The sequence below is a fragment of the Crocodylus siamensis genome, chromosome 4 (assembly GCF_052110815.1).
Source record: "Crocodylus siamensis isolate JL-2025a chromosome 4, ASM5211081v1, whole genome shotgun sequence".
Taxonomy (NCBI): Eukaryota; Metazoa; Chordata; order Crocodylia; family Crocodylidae; genus Crocodylus; species Crocodylus siamensis.
Genome location: NC_143398.1, coordinates 111,816,955 through 111,830,310, shown reverse-complemented (window position 1 = coordinate 111,830,310; position 13,356 = coordinate 111,816,955).

Below are 13,356 nucleotides of genomic sequence, written 5' to 3'. Positions count from 1 at the left end.
AGGGAATGGCTTCCATACAATTCTGATATGGCCCTGTTACAGTGCCCAGTTGTGGATCCTGTACAACACTTGAAGTACTATCACTAAGAACATGGGCCCTGTTTCATAGGAAGAGAAAGTAGCAGGACATACAAAACTCAAATGGCTCGGTCTAGGAAATTTGAACATTAGCAGAGAAATGGATTAAAAACTACTTGACTATCTTAAACAGAAGTTAGGCAGTGGCACTGCCATGCCTTGTAGAGTGCTCATTAACATAGAAGACAATCCTAGACAATTGTCTAGGTAACTTGGTCTAATCAACTAACTAGTCTAACTAACATCTCAGTAGTTCCCCGTGCCCGTTCAGTCTTCTCCAATGAACAAACAAACAAGAAATGCAAATATAATGCCATTTGCATCAGTGATTTCTGAGATGGTAAACAGACGAAGATCAAAACTCAGTTTATGTGGGGTTCTAATCAGAGTCCAACTGATGGAAACTATTCCCAGTCACTACCAACTTGGGTAGAATTTGATCTAGCAGTAGCAAGTTCTTGATACTCCAGCCCCCTGATTCGATTAGAGGCTTTTCAGAAAGCCTGGCAAGTCATTAAAATGACAAAGTTCCCATGTTTACCTTTGTCCAAATAACCGACTAGAATGACGGGGGCAAAGGGAGGGGGCTGGGAAGGAGTGCCCCCACCTAATGCCCCATGCTGCTGCTGCTGCTGCGGCTGTTCTGCCTCTTGCAGGGAGCGGGAGCACCAGCACTTGTGGCCTCGGCTCCCCCATCCTCTGTCCGGTCCTCGGCCCAGCTTCAAAATCACGGCGGCGCTCCTCCATGCTTGGAGCACTCTGATTGGCTGTTTCTGTCAGCCAATCAGAGTGCAAAGAAAGTGTTACAGACAGACAGGCAGACAGACAGACTTAGGCTTTTATAATATTAGAATACTGGGTGAAATGTATTAAAATCTCAACTAGCTTCTCACTTTGCTACATCCATGGATTGGTAGAACAACTGTTTATGGACATCACAGTTCTTCCTATAATGAAATGACACTGTCACAGACTCCAGGGTGTGGCAATGTTGTATCAGTTGGATAACAGGAACAAGTTGATTAGAAATAAGGGAACTTTCAAAGATCTAAATAGAGTTTAGAAATCCTACAACAGACAAATGCTTGCCATTGTCAATTGACCCAAGTCACTTCAATAGTGGGGTGGATTTAGTGCCTCTGGCTTACAGCTGTGCCTTTTTTCTTGGCCAAATAGGCATCCTATGTGTTGGGAACACAGCAGGATTAAAAAAAAAGAAGTCACCCTAACCTAGTAAGTGAGAGGCAGCAAGGACCTGCTGCAAAGCACTTTTCTATAATAGCTGCCAGCCTTATCACCCAGCCTCCCACCTTACCATACTTTACCAGGTATTTTGTTGAAGGAGAGTAATATCCAGATCCATGCGTCCAAATCTATTGAACTCTGGGTGAACAACGACTTGCAAGACAGGGACATTCTGTCCCTGTTCATCCGCCTTTGAGGTGCTGCTTCCCCAGTGGGTACAATCAGATTCTTCACTAGATTCCTGACTGCTAAAAGGGCAAGGTTAATGGGGGAGAGGCCTGCCTATATACGTAAGCTTTTTATCCATAGAGACAGTTTCCTTAAAAATAGGCTATAGGCAAGCTTTCCCTCCTAATCAGAGAAGTTCAGCACGTGGAAAGGATGACGACAACATCCTTCCCCACTGAGGGCCTAAATCTAACCTTCAGTAATGGACCTTTTTCAGCTGGGCTACTTTTAAGGGGCTGAGGGCCTTATTTTAGTTATTCTGTGTGAGACTCTCAAGCTTCAGTTTTTAAAATGATACATTAGTGTTAAGGGTTTGAAGGGAGGAGCCGGGGGATTCCCTTTTACTTGACAGATTTTCTCTTACCTGTTACCTGCAAAGCCAGGATGTCCTTGTGTTAGGTTTGGGCGATATTTATATACTAGATCATTCAAAGTAAGGCCATGTTGTAGATAGGGATCATTAAGGAGACCTACAAAAATTAGTAGAAAAATCCTCATCTTTCATTTTTAAATCATTGCATTTGAGAGGAGGGGATTTGGAGCAAGAAGAGAAACCTGGAAAACTAAAACCTTTAAGAAGGTTTTAAGCTGTGATAGAAACTTGAGGCTAATGTATAACATTTGCAGGAAAAGAGTCATGTCTCTCTTCTGGCTTTGTTTGGCACATGAATTGCAACAGCATGGTACTGAAGTTAAAAGTTGGCATGTTGGTCCTTCTGGAGATATCACTCGCATGGTAGTATTTCTGTTTGCATGTAGTTACTAGGTTACTAGTTACTTAGTTACGAGGTATACTGATTTACTCTTCCTGTACTCTAAGTTTACAGATGGTACATACATTACATGTGAAATAAAAGGAATGTACTATTATCTTTGCAACAGCGACATTGTGCACAAACATGACTTGGACAGGAGGCTGATCGGAACATTATAGACATAGAAGTGAGATGATTTTGCATCAGACTAAGTTTCTGGACCCTTGGATTCAAGTCCCAGGTTTGTTTGCCACTGTGTAATTGTAGCGGGGGTTATTTTCCCATAAAACAGGAATGCCAATATTACTTCTCTCCCACTCTACATGGTCTATTTAGTTTGTATAGAAGAACCCTCTCTAGCTAAGAGCTTGTAGCATGCATAGCGCAATGGGGCTTTATGCTGCAGTTATGGCTGCTTGAAAGTCTTCCAGCTGTTTTGTAGCAAGATTGGGGGGGGGGGGGGGGGGTTCAAAATGGAAGTTTGCAAAAAGCAACTGCTTTCTCCAAAATGATTTGACTTATCCTTGAAAAGCCAGACATCCAAAACCCAAGCAGGTTTAAACTTTCAACTGAATTCTGAAACTTTCTATTCATAAAATGTCATTGCAGTGTGTCATGGCAGCTGTAGTTTGTGTACACATCAGGCCCCCATCCTCCTTTGTGCTAAACTCCCAACTGGGCTATACCTTCCATGATATACTGCAGACATTGGACTTCCAGGATGTCACCCCGCAGGAGGTGAGATTACAATGCACCATGTGATAGTCTGAGCAGGAAACCTGATTCAGGAGACACTGGGTGTGAAGTACCCAAATTATAAATTCTACGATAAATAGGAAAAGTTCTGTGTCAATTTTTTTCTCAAAGCCAGGGAGAGAGGGAGGATCTGGATTTATTATTTTTCTGGGAGGAAAAAATAAAAAATTTCTGTAGGAAACATCCATTTTTTTCTCATCCGCTTGATCTGTGATCAGTGGCAGGCCCTCTGCCAACAGAGGCTAGTCTTACCCATTGCAAGAGCTTGATCTTGGTACAGAACTTTCTCATTATAGCTGCAAGTGATAGCTGCAATTTACAGTTTCTGCCTAGCAACACCAAAGACGTTCAATACATGTTATCCCATTAGCATTTTGTGTTTAGAAGTGGGAGAAAGGATACTGAACTAATTTAACACTAAATGTAGGAAACAAGGAGGTTCTTCACCCGAAGTTTTAAACTATTTAACTGTACCAATGTCCTTATTATTCGGCATCAGTCCTTTGGGCTAAAGTACACTTGATACAAAATAAAAAACAAAATGTTCAGATTCAGCAAGAAATAGAAGGGAAGCCAACTGTTCTCTAGTTACATAATAGGCACTACCGCCAGCTCTTTTATAGCCACTTACACTATTGCTTCTGCCAATTAACACAGATTTCTAATGCTGGTTGTGCATCAAAAGCACGGAGGCCAATATGACTGCTATGGGTAATAAGACAGTTGGCAAGGTTGCCTTAACAGAAAGCAGTTTCATTATGTAGTGCCTGAGAAAGCACATTCAGCACTAGGATTCAGAGAAGCAAACTGGATTTCCATTTTAGAGGACAGGAGCCCAACAGAATTAGTTATAGGTGCAGGTGCTTTAGAAGCTGCATCAGAAATGGGTTTTTTTAAATCTATTGGATTGTCATGGGATGCCCATTGTATATACGGTACAAAGAAATATTTAAGGCCAGATCCTAATCAGCCTACTAGCACTTGTGGGCAATCTTATTCCATACTGCTCAAGTCCCTGAAAAAAATGTTAGCCCTAAAGGTAGGTGAGTCCTCCTCCTCTTCCTCACTTTTTGTGACTTAGTATTACAAAAGTAGATGCATTAACAGTTTTTCAGGAACTCTAATAGAGTGGAATAGGATCATGCTTAAGAGTCCAGTAGATGGAATAACATCTGACCCTCATCATATTCAACAGACCAAAAGAAGCTCTCCAGAATAGTACCCTTTTATTTGGCTAATGTTGCCTGTGCTTTTGCACCTTTGACAGATGGAGAATTTGGTTCTCCTGGAAAGCAAGCAGAACTAAATAAGATTTCCTAGTTCTAAGATAGAAATGTGTTCTGTCCCATTTTTTTTTTAATTTGAAGGGTCTGAAAAATTAAAGATTTTTTCATAAATTCCCCCCATTCAATCTTTTTTAGCTACTTTTAGGAATACGATGGTTTTGAGCTTCCCAAAGACATGACCTTAATTCTTTTTTCCTCAAGAACTGATGACAGAGAAAAAGACACCATAAACAGGGTCAGATGTTGAACATCTCCTACAGATGTAAACTCATATATTTTGGAAAATAAGGGTTTGATCCAGCTGTAATTGCAACCAATGAAAAGATTCCCAACCACTCTTTTCCCCTCAGTGCTGAAGGAATTCAAACTGGTCGTTTATTAGACAAGCCGGTTAGACAAACACCTGGCTGAGACAGTTTAAATGTGGATGCTCCTGCATGGGATTTGACTAGAAGTTGATTCCAGCTGCATGCTTCTGGGTTCTGTATTTAAAGGGCACAAACTTCTGTCCCATACTACAGTAGCTAGTTTCAGCAGGAAAGTACATTTTAACTGTAGTTTACAAGTACAGAAGTACACTGTGTTACTCCATTTAACTATATAGGAAATTTCTACCTGCTGTGCAGCATTTTTCTTCCTACTACCTGTTGTGAACTTAATACCTATGACAGTAGGTATTATGATAGTATACCATAGGTAATACTTAATACCTATGAAAGGTGCCAAACCTTATGAATGGGGTTCTGGAGAATGAAGCCCTTCAGTTACCTACAGGGTAGAGAGCTGAGCAGAAGCAGCAAAAGGCTTCTTCAGGTTTTTCCACCAGTTACCATCTGGAAGAATGATAATTTGATAATTAGACATTGAGATCTAGTAGTAGACAGAGCACTGGGTTGGCGTCCAGCAGACCTGGACTCTGTTCCTGGCTCTTGCTCTGAGCTGTGTTTCATCCTCCACTCTCCAGATTCCCATCAATAAAACAGAAATAAAAGCCCATTGAGATCTATGGATAGAATACACTGCAAAATTTAAGTTCAGTTATCCAGAGGTAGTGAGGCCATTCAGTCTCAATACTCTGCCAAGGTCCCTAGTGATACAAAATGGACTTTGACCACTAAATTCACATTGCAATATTATGAAAATATTGTAATGAGAAAAAAAAGAAACCCAAGCTATTCCCTATTTGGGTATATAATATAGACAGCATTCAGCATAAGTTGGAAAAGTGAAATTTATAATCCTAGAGAAACACCATTCTGGATTTGACATGGATTAAATGGAAGCTTTAAAATTTTAGTCTGTGAACACCAGTAACCAGACAGCCCTTCTTTGGGGTCAAAGAAATATTGGAGAACCCATGCTACACAGTTAAGGGAACAGGAGAGAAAGAAGATCTACTTCAGGATCTCTTTCCCATGCGAGCAGCCTACAGAATACAAAAGTTAAAAAAAAAAGTATATTAGATGCTGTTCCTCCATGATCAGGACATAAGCATAAAACAACTCTGCTTTACCTTAGATATATCTACACAGCCCAGTGCCATGGAGGACAGGCTACCCAAATGACCTCAGGTACTGGAAGGGCTTCTGCAGTACAGAAGCTAATTTACCTTATTGTTTAGAGCTAGCGTGGATATCTCCATGTTTCATCATAATCTGCAATGCAGACATTCCCCCAGATATGCTAATGTTATTTTCTTCTCTAACTGGAAAACTTCCTTTCTTAGATAGCATGCAAACTGTTCCTTTCATAGACAGTTTTAATGAAATAATTTAAAAAGATGGAGCCAAAAACATCCCCTAACTTACTGGTCAAGGTTGACTACACAGTGAGCCACAGTAACCACCACATCTTCTTGGATTAAACTACCACCACAGAAGTGGAAATGACCCAGTTAGAGAGACATCTAGAAAGGTCACACAAATTCAAGAGGAAATAAATTATATTTGCTGCACATTTTACAAAGATCGGAGGATATTCTCTACCCCCACCACAGCCCCATTGAAGTCACGAGTGATTAAGGAGAAATAGAAAAGGAGACACTGACTGTTCTCCCTTCTATCAGACAGGTAATCCCAGGTGACTGGTATGAAGGGAAAAGCTTTCTGAACTGTAGGCTGCCCCTTGACACTGAAGTGATATTTGGGAAAAGTCGAGGCATTATTGTATCATTCGTGGTAAAGTTGCCCCATTTTACTTGTAATTTTGTAGTTGTCATTTTAGGCACATACACAGTTACCGCATATGTTATTCCTCAGAAAATCCCATTAACTGAGTTCAATTTGATCATTTATCCATACCCCAAAATTGCTAATTTACTTCTAAATCAAAGTCTGCCTTCCCTCCAATCCTTTCATTATGTGAACTTAAGTCTTCAGAGGAAGATAATTTCCCAACAGAACAAGGCTACTGACTTTGCCTGCAAAACAACCTGTATAGAGTCCTCCACTGCAGAGTTAATTCACATACTGGACTCCTTAAGCAGCAGCAGCGGATACCATTTAGGATTCCTGCAGAGGGCCAGCATGCAGTACTACTATTAAAGGTGGTTTTCTTATTACTGTAGAGGAGACTATTTTTGTATTTCTTAGAGGCGCAAGAGTTTAGTTTCACTGCTCATGCACTGAAAGTCATATCCAGTAGGCAGAATCCTAAAACCTCCTGCTTAGGTCCCGTCTAACCCTGGAGGAGTTCAAACTCCATAAGGACCTCACTTTTTAGGTCAAAAGTACTCCAAACATCTGGAGTTGTGTGCCTGTGTATGTCCAGAACTGTCCTAGTTTTGATTTACTCATGTTATGCCCCATCACGACTCAAGAACTATGTTTTCCTTCACTCAAGTGTCCTGGGGTGCTCAGTCTAGTAGGCGTTTTCAGTGCTTACCTAACACACCAGCAAATGGCATGGGCAGCCTGTGTGTGGAAGGAAGAAGCACAGCAGCAGATAGGGCAGAGAGCAGAAAGCAGAACAGTGGATTAGGCAGAGGTAGGGGATCAGAGTGGGACTTGGGGTGGGTGCAGGGTTTAGTTTGTAGCATGCCTGCCAAAGAGTTTGGGCCCCCACTGGGCTAGTGGCTATAGCACTCTTCCAGGAAATGAAAAACCCAAGTTCTAGATCCTCCTCATCTTGAGGGGTTTTAACCTCACATCTCACAGCTCCCATGAGCATCCCCTAACCACTAGAGCTATAGAGCAGGCCAAGTAGAAACATTTTTCATCCATCCTGGGGAACTAGGCCACTCTGTAGAGAGGAAGGCAGTACTCACTGTGATGTAGAGGGAGGGAAAGGACACATGACTCAGTAGCCTAATGGCAAGTGTTTTTCCTCAGATAAAGGAGATCAGGGGTCTGGCTAGGATGGTTCTTCCTGTATTTTACATTAAGCACTTGCTGGATAAGATACAGGAACAGCACTGAGAACAGGATGAGAACCAAGGAATCTCTGCTCTCAAGACCTAGCCCTAGCAATAAGAACTGGATCTTCAGATGGTATAAATCAGCATAGTCCCTTGCTATGAGAACTTATACCAGCTAAAAGATTTGATCTTAAAAGTCATAATCAGCTCAAGCTTAGCAGTGTCAGAGATTAAGAGCAAAGAGTATCTTGAGCAAGGAATCAGGTTTAAAAAGACCATTGGGATCAGTCTCATTTCCTGAGGTTTCTCTCCCTTCCCCTAACAGGAAGTTAGTGCACTCATTGCACCAACCAGCCAAGGCTGTCCTCCAGGAACAGAGTCTCTCCCTCCAACAATTCTAGAAAAAAATCCAGATGGCAGGAAACCTCCTGGACTCTTCAAGTCAATGGGACAAATTCCACATTTCAGTCCTACATGAAGGACATAAAAAAATATTTTAGTGAAAGATCATATACAGGTGGGTGCCGTTGGATTTGATGTTCCTCTTTTGGAGACAGAGGTAATGACTCACAACCAGCACTAAGTATTACATGCTGTGAGTAGCATTATGCTCTATAAATTTGACTTTTGAAATGAAGCCGGCTTCAAGGAGGAATATGGACAGTACGTAGGGCAGTGTCTTGAGAACAAGTCATTACATGCTCCAATATTATGGTGCTTAATAAAGCTTCTTGATTTAGATTCCATCAAAGGGGAAATATATATATATATATAATTATATATATATATTCATTAATTCAGCAGTTGAAGACAAAGATATAAAACTAGTATTGATCAAATGCAGCATTATGAGACAAAAGCTGTGGGATATAGTTGCCTCTAATAATTTTTCTCCTCAGAATCCAAGAAGGCCCAGCAGTATAACCTTTTTATTCAATATTTGTTACCTTCAAGCTTTCAGATCTAAAGAGCTCCAAAGCCAAATCCCTAATGCAGCAATCCTTGCTGAAATGCACAGAAGGGCTAACTAGCAGTTTATGACAGATTGTCTCTTTTTGGCTGAACTGAGCTGCCCTAGTGCACAAGCTTTAGCTTTAGCTCAAGATAAATTCCCAGGAGACAGAGTGTTCTCTTAACCAGTTTGAGCAGTAACTCTAGCTTCGAAATCTGAGGAACAAGCAGAAGGAAAATATGATTTAGAATTGAGGCTGGCCAAGGATATGTATGTTCGATTTGGTTTCAGATACTTTATTGAACTGTGGAGCTGCAATCTCATTTGTGTCTTCTGAGAGGAGAGAAGAAATCAATTCTCACCCAGCAGGAAACAATATATCCATTTCACAGGCCTGATGCACGCCGTCCTAGGATGTGAAATAAAAAAAAAAAAGGAGGAGTCAGTTCCACAACTAACTTTCTTCAACTGAAAGGCAACAGCATGGGCATACGCTATTTGAAAAGTGTGAGATACAAAGGAAAGAGCTATTGAACCCATACCAGGTTCCAGTTTCCCCAGGTTGGATGCTTCAGAGACAGGGAGATCTTCAGGCTTCTGGCTTTTTTGCTGAGAAGACAGCAACAATTCTTCTGCATCCCTCAGCCTGCCTGTTTCTGACCCTGAGAAGTCTGTCAGTACTATATAGTTAGTTCAAGCCTGATGCAGTTCTTATCACAGCAACTGACAGGGGAAAGTTCCCTACCAGCTTCATCAATGAAGCACTACAAATAACCTGAAAGCAATGCAAGCAAGTCAGTTCCCACTTATATAGGAACCCAGGTCACTACAGCTTCATACACGGCTTTCCTTGTGATAAGGGAGGGATTCTAATCTCTTTTACACTGACATAAACCTGACGCCAAGCCACCGGCATTGCTCCAGGTTAATGAATGGAGCAACACACCCCAAGATGGGGTTGAAAGTTCCTAGACTATTTGCAACCAGCTACCATGCAATAGATCTCCACTCACCTTCCACGCTAACACTGCCCTGAAATTGGGATGGAATCCACCCATTTCAGACCCCATATTTATGTAGTTTCCACACACATTTGGAGGGGTGGGAGGAGGTTTCTTGTTTTGCTCACTTGTTTAGATGGTCTAAAAATGTTAAACCAAGGCAAATCCTATATTTGCTCCCCCCCAGTCCTTTTTGGTAAGCCACATTGAGAGTCTTCCAAAAGTAGAGCTCTGATGGTAAATAATTGGGACTTAGCTTCCTCAAAGAGGAGGCATCCCCTCCACAGAAGTGGAGCAAATGAAGTCTCAACCCACTGAGAGTGGAGCAAAAATTTTAAAACTCCATTTTAAACCAAGATCCCAGAGAGATGTCTTCTGCTCCACTCCATTAGAGGTCACAAATTACCCACCAAAAGCTAGTCAGCACACTAGCTTTGCAAAGTTTTCTAATTAGTCTGGTTCCCTCCCCATCTGTAATTGGATCCATAGCCGGTAGGTTGGGTTTATGGACCAAGATTTCTCCTGGGTGCATATGCCTAAGGCTACAGTTGTCTTAGTGGTGTGATAGTCATGTCAGAAGCAGTGTTAGGTAAACAGGCTTTCATGTGGGACAAGATGACAAGGAATGGGCCACTCTTTTAGGTAGGAGATATTAGGAAAGAGTAGCTTGTAACATAATTGAGTGGAAGCAAGTTAGCTTACCAGTTATCCTAACCACTTGTCACAGTTGCATTTTGTTGTACATGCAGGTGTGCGACTTGTTAATTGCTCTGAAGACCACAGCCCTTACCCAGTATCATCCTTCTCTGCAGAATTTCTTATCTTTCCAAGACTTTGTTTTAGTCTCTCTCACCAATGACTACTTTTGGGAAAGCAGTTCCCTTGTAATCCACTGCAGTTCTTGGGGATAGGGTGTGACATGCACAGTAGGGGAGTGCTACTATGCAGAGCCACCTGCCTCACTGTGCCAGGCCCAAAATCTCACTTTGGGAGTCTCCCTTAGGCAGCCAGCTTCCCATTTCGTGAAGAACACCTGCAAGCCTGAAGTAACACTGCCACCACCCAGGTACTGGTCTTTGGCAGGGCTCTATGCAGTCTGCAGCACACAGAACCTGCGAACCTTGTGGGTGCTTTGCCCATTGTAATGTTTCTGGGTGCTTCTTTCAGCCCAAAGTATCCCTAGATAGCATAAGGAAAAACTGAAGGAGACTAGAAAGGGAAAAAAAACTTTGCTGGCCAAGCAAGGGGTCCCTCCCTCCTCAGCAGCCCAATAATACAGGTTGTAACCTGACACCTTTATTGATCAGAGTTGGGGTTGGAGGGTAGAATGAGGAAGTCAGAACACACCTTGAGCAAACGTGAGTCGTTTCAGAGATTGGATACGATGAGCATTTTAAGACACAACTGGCCTACACAATTCCTAACTCCTGGCTGGTTTCCAGGTTTTTGCTTACAGAAAAATCACCAGGAAGCACCCTGGGGTGCTTGCTTGAAGTTTTCAAAATGCTCCCCACCTCCCCCTAGGAATTTTATCTGGTCAGGTCACCTGATTAACCAGCCTGAACCAAGAAGAAAGCAAGGAGAGATAGGGGTCACCTGGGCTGACCCAAGTGAGGGGCAGAGAGCAAGGGAAGGGATTTCTTCACACTGGGCAGAGAGAGATTCAACACTATTTTAACTAATAGAGGAGAACCTACAGGAAGCTAGAAAGACAGCTGCAATATCTCCTTTCCATGATGGCTTGCTCGGCTCTTTCTTAGGTTACCAATTAAAGCAAGCTTAGTAGACTCACCTACCAGTAAGCAATGACAAAATATGAGAGAAAGCATGGGAAAACTTTTGTGAGGCAAAGCCCTCAGCATGGCCTTTTCTATGCGGTGGTTACATAATAGTCTATCTGGCCTTTGGTGACACATGTTGACCTTTAAGATACAGTGGGGAAGTCTTTACTGGAAATTACTCAACACGACTGAGCAGACTTACATCAGTGACACGACACAGGTTTTCCCATGGCCCAGACAAAATAATCCTAAGCCAGCTTCCCAGCCCTATGCAAGGAAACAAAAAGGCTAAGAAGGCCTAAATCAGTGGTTCCCAACCTTTTTTTGCCATGACCTGCTGCTGGGAGCATGTGGCACAGCTTGTCCTTTGTGTGCAGCACCACCAGCATTGCCCCCACGGCCCTCATTTGGGTCACGACCTGAGGTTGGGAACCGCTGGCCTAAACCAACCAAACAGTGACCTATACACAGCTTTCCTTTTATTGGTTCACCAGAAGAGACAAACTTCCTACAGCTGTCCCTTTTGGTGAACCTCTCAGAACTGATACTCCTCCCCAAAGGTTTCCTGTTTAGTAAACAGGGTCAAAACAACCCACAGCAGGTGGTTGAAGGTGACCCATTGTTGAACTCTACCCTCCTCTTGTAGGCTCCAGCCCTTTTCCTTCCTTCCCAGGTTTTTTAACCCCTTCATTATCAAGACTCAGAGGGAGCCTTATTGATTAGGTTTCTGGCACCTGAACACATCACAGTAAGAGAAGACTAAGTAGGTACTTCCCCACCTTATAAGGACTGCATTACAGGAGGTAGTGACTATGTCTACCTCCTTTTTTCTCAGCAATGTTACCACTCCCACAATCTCAGCCTTCCCGGGTTTAATTAAATCCATTCTTTTTTTTCGCATTTCATGGCTGTTTGAGAAATAGTTTGAGATCTGCTCCTAAACTCATAGTAATGCCACATCCCTCTTCTGATGTTAGTCCTACTGGAAGGGGTGTGGGAAGCTGAGGCAGTCTGAGCTTGGGTGGTTTCTAATGACATTGCTTCCTTTACACAGCATTATTCCAGATGCATGAAGGACCAGCGATGCCTTTAGCTCCCCCTTCTGGGAGAAAAGGAAACAATCTTTTGGAAAAAGTCATGCTTTTCATGCCATTTGTGTGTTCATAAACTAAAGAACTGTATGGACAGTTTTTAAATTCCAGCAAGGCTAATGATGGTGAGGCTACTCAACAGCTTTTAGCTGAGGATTACTAAAGGTTTGATTGGGCATAATTATGCACATTTTACAAGGGAAACTGAGACAGAGAGAACAGAGACCCCCTCTGTTAGCCGGGGGTGTAGCTCCAGCTGTGAAAGCACTGGGGCTATGGGGTGCTGCAATAATTCCAGCTACAACAGAAAGGTTAAGCGACTTCTCCGAAGTCATATGTGAAGCAAATGTTCCCCAGTGCCCTGTCTCCTGTCCCTTTATGGCACCTCAGGCAAATTCCCATGCTTCACAGTGCTGGTTTCTCAGGTACTGACTGTCAACTCAGATTCGTTATGTGAGTTCACACTGTTCCTTTTTCATGTATATAAAAAGCAGCAGTTCTAAGTGTCAGTAGGAGGTATGGGGAGAGCAGGTGCTCATGCTTTTGCTCTTTATTTCCAGTAGTGTTCCCTCTGTGGCATCTCCATGGTCCTTGCATACAAATGCCTCTGCAAAGCTCACCATTAGAGCCTTCTCATCCCTTTAGCTAACCTTCATTGTATGCCTCCTTGTGGTTTTGAGGTTGTTGTCCAACATCACATTCTTCAGGACTGTCAGGGCTCTGTGTGACATTTTGTTTCTCTAGGCATCCCAACCAAAATGAGCCTTAGGGCTAGGTCTATTTAGGCTAGATGCCTAAAGCAGAGCAAGAAACACTTACCTGGCTGGA